Source organism: Dendrobates tinctorius, unplaced genomic scaffold, assembly GCF_039654945.1.
Source record: "Dendrobates tinctorius isolate UK_male_01 unplaced genomic scaffold, ASM3965494v1 ptg000184l, whole genome shotgun sequence".
Taxonomy (NCBI): domain Eukaryota; kingdom Metazoa; phylum Chordata; class Amphibia; order Anura; family Dendrobatidae; genus Dendrobates; species Dendrobates tinctorius.
The window spans coordinates 19,114,897-19,119,121 of NW_027361851.1; the positions used below are offsets into that span (position 1 = coordinate 19,114,897).

Here is a 4,225-nt window from a genome sequence, read left to right on the forward strand (position 1 = left end):
TACCTTTTAATCCTCTTACAGCTAAGTCAATCTGAAATAAAACAAAATAGAGGAAAAATTACTAAAAAACATTCATGTGTTCAAAAGGAAAAAGTTACCGTTTCTCAAATTTTTAACATTTTGTTTTCTGTAGATAGTTAAGATTTTTAGGCCTTTTGATCATGATCAGTCCATGTGCTTTGTTTAATATCTCCTTAAAATGTAAACGGTGAAGAAAAAGCATTTTGCCGAAACCCGGGATTGGACCAGGGACCTTTAGATCTTCAGTCTAACGCTCTCCCAACTGAGCTATTTCGGCCATATCTATACATTTTCTGGGGGGTTTGACACTCTGCAAATGTCAAGTGTCACACCTGGAGGGATATATTATAATTTTTCATTTGACTGTTTTTTGAAGCATGATTTCTATTTGAAACGCCTTCCATTTTGCTGTACATATTTAATAACATTCATTAACTATTTGTGAATGAGTAGAAAAAGACAGCAATTTTGCCATTGAATTTTTACATTTTCAGTTTGTCTCCATGCACCAGTATAATTCTGACCCTGTGCTTCTAGAATAGGTCATGGTCGCACATAAAACACAATTTGCATGCATAATGTTACATCAAGTTTTATTTTTTATGAGATGCAAACAATTGGAGCAAAAAAGAGACAAAATTTTAGAGAAAATATTTTATTGATTGTTAAAAGTGAGACCATTTGTCCCAAAATGTGCTGAAACATGTCAGAATGACATGGGCATTTCACATTTTTTAAACTATGATTACCTACTTGTTAAGTTTTTGTTTATTAAATATCGTTATGGTCTATTGATGTATGAGGTGAAAACTATGAAAGTAGACTTACCAGCAAATCCGTTTCTAGATATATTTCATGACAGCACTGTAGAAGGTTGATTCCCTACCCTAATAGGGACAGAGAACACAAAGAGGTGAAATAGTCCCTCCTCATTGACTGTCCAAAGGATTTTTCTAGTGCCAAAAGAACAACAGACATATGCACAAAAAATCTGTTTGATGTTCCTAGAGTTCTTTTTTGAGAGGACAAATTCAGATTCACTCCAAAGACTCTCAGGAAATTTTTCAAAACCACATTACATGAAGATAAAGTTTCTTGAAATTAAATGTTGATGTCAGAAGTGGGATTTGAACCCACGCCTCCAGGGGAAACTGCAACCTAAACGCAGCGCATTAGACCACTCAGCCATCTTGACTTCGATATGCAATTGGAACTTAACTCCTTCCATGCTAGTCAGCAGAAATGTTACCATTCCTTGTGATTAAAAACTTGTCACACCACCCCAAAAAAGTCAATAAATAACATTTTTTATATGCGTACTTTTCGTCTGCATTAATTTTTAAACCTCCATTTATTTTGTTTGGATATTAGAAATGTTAGATTTCTCACAAATGCGGTGATGCACCACATTTCTTCAGAAACTACTGTTTGGCCACACAGCAGGGCTTTGAAAGGAAGAGCCCTATTTGGGTTTTGCAATGCAGATTTTGCAGGAATACCTTGCAGATGAAATTTGCAGAGTACCAAAACAGCAGAAAACCTCCCAAAGTGACCACATTTTAGAAATTATTTTGCACAATGAGTTAATCAACACCTGCAATTACTATTGTCAGCCTATAGGTGTTTTCACTCTGAACCATCCAGCATTGCAAGTATGCCAGTTTAGTGCCCAGCTTTTGCTTGCAGAGACAAGCAACCCATACATTTTTAAGTGGGCTCTACTCACTGGAGCAATGTCAAATATGTAGATGCTTTGTCTCACCATTAAAGTAGAAACCTCCTATATTTCAAATTAAAGATGACGGACCTGTGTGGAGCTTGAGTTTTTTGCCTTTTTGACTTTGTCCACAGCATATTTTTTAAGGACATTTGTCTCAGTAATGCCTCAGTGTTTCAAAGTCAAACAAGCTGACTATAATCATTCAGCTAGTGTCTGATAAGTGCTGTCTGTTTCAGCTATCAGGTTACCTTTTAATCCTCTTACAGCTAAGTCAATCTGAAATAAAACAAAATAGAGGAAAAATTACTAAAAAACATTCATGTGTTCAAAAGGAAAAAGTTACCGTTTCTCAAATTTTTAACATTTTGTTTTCTGTAGATAGTTAAGATTTTTAGGCCTTTTGATCATGATCAGTCCATGTGCTTTGTTTAATATCTCCTTAAAATGTAAACGGTGAAGAAAAAGCATTTTGCCGAAACCCGGGATTGGACTAGGGACCTTTAGATGTTCAGTCTAACGCTCTCCCAACTGAGCTATTTCGGCCATATCTATACATTTTCTGGGGGGTTTGACACTCTGCAAATGTCAAGTGTCACACCTGGAGGGATATATTATAATTTTTCATTTGACTGTTTTTTGAAGCATGATTTCTATTTGAAACGCCTTCCATTTTGCTGTACATATTTAATAACATTCATTAACTATTTGTGAATGAGTAGAAAAAGACAGCAATTTTGCCATTGAATTTTTACATTTTCAGTTTGTCTCCATGCACCAGTATAATTCTGACCCTGTGCTTCTAGAATAGGTCATGGTCGCACATAAAACACAATTTGCATGCATAATGTTACATCAAGTTTTATTTTTTATGAGATGCAAACAATTGGAGCAAAAAAGAGACAAAAATTTAGAGAAAATATTTTATTGATTGTTAAAAGTGAGACCATTTGTCCCAAAATGTGCTGAAACATGTCAGAATGACATGGGCATTTCACATTTTTTAAACTATGATTACCTACTTGTTAAGTTTTTGTTTATTAAATATCGTTATGGTCTATTGATGTGTGAGGTGAAAACTATGAAAGTAGACTTACCAGCAAATCCGTTTCTAGATATATTTCATGACAGCAATGTAGAAGGTTGATTCCCTACCCTAATAGGGACAGAGAACACAAAGAGGTGAAATAGTCCCTCCTCATTGACTGTCCAAAGGATTTTTCTAGTGCCAAAAGAACAACAGACATATGCACAAAAAATCTGTTTGATGTTCCTAGAGTTCTTTTTTGAGAGGACAAATTCAGATTCACTCCAAAGACTCTCAGGAAATTTTTCAAAACCACATTACATGCCTCCAGGGGAGACTGCGACCTAAACGCAGCGCCTTAGACCACTTGGCCATCCTGACTTCGATATGCAATTGGAACTTAACTCCTTCCATGCTAGTCAGCAGAAATGTTACCATTCCTTGTGATTAAAAACTTGTCACACCACCCCAAAAAAGTCAATAAATAACATTTTTTATATGCGTACTTTTCGTCTGCATTAATTTTTAAACCTCCATTTATTTTGTTTGGATATTAGAAATGTTAGATTTCTCACAAATGCGGTGATGCACCACATTTCTTCAGAAACTACTGTTTGGCCACACAGCAGGGCTTTGAAAGGAAGAGCCCTATTTGGGTTTTGCAATGCAGATTTTGCAGGAATACCTTGCAGATGAAATTTGCAGAGTACCAAAACAGCAGAAAACCTCCCAAAGTGACCACATTTTAGAAATTATTTTGCCCAATGAGTTAATCAACACCTGCAATTACTATTGTCAGCCTATAGGTGTTTTCACTCTGAACCATCCAGCATTGCAAGTATGCCAGTTTAGTGCCCAGCTTTTGCTTGCAGAGACAAGCAACCCATACATTTTTAAGTGGGCTCTACTCACTGGAGCAATGTCAAATATGTAGATGCTTTGTCTCACCATTAAAGTAGAAACCTCCTATATTTCAAATTAAAGATGACGGACCTGTGTGGAGCTTGTGTTTTTTGCCTTTTTGACTTTGTCCACAGCATATTTTTTAAGGACATTTGTCTCAGTAATGCCTCAGTGTTTCAAAGTCAAACAAGCTGACTATAATCATTCAGCTAGTGTCTGATAAGTGCTGTCTGTTTCAGCTATCAGGTTACCTTTTAATCCTCTTACAGCTAAGTCAATCTGAAATAAAACAAAATAGAGGAAAAATTACTAAAAAACATTCATGTGTTCAAAAGGAAAAAGTTACCGTTTCTCAAATTTTTAACATTTTGTTTTCTGTAGATAGTTAAGATTTTTAGGCCTTTTGATCATGATCAGTCCATGTGCTTTGTTTAATATCTCCTTAAAATGTAAACGGTGAAGAAAAAGCATTTTGCCGAAACCCGGGATTGGACTAGGGACCTTTAGATGTTCAGTCTAACGCTCTCCCAACTGAGCTATTTCGGCCATATCTATAC

At 35.8% G+C, this 4,225-nt stretch overlaps 1 non-coding gene across 1 annotated transcript; it reads right to left on the bottom strand.

Moving 5' to 3' along the window:
- Positions 1-225: 225 nt before the first annotated feature.
- Positions 226-298, bottom strand: TRNAF-GAA (transfer RNA phenylalanine (anticodon GAA)). The gene has a single exon. It is a non-coding gene; the product is annotated as a tRNA-Phe (tRNA).
- Positions 299-4,225: the final 3,927 nt, after the last annotated feature.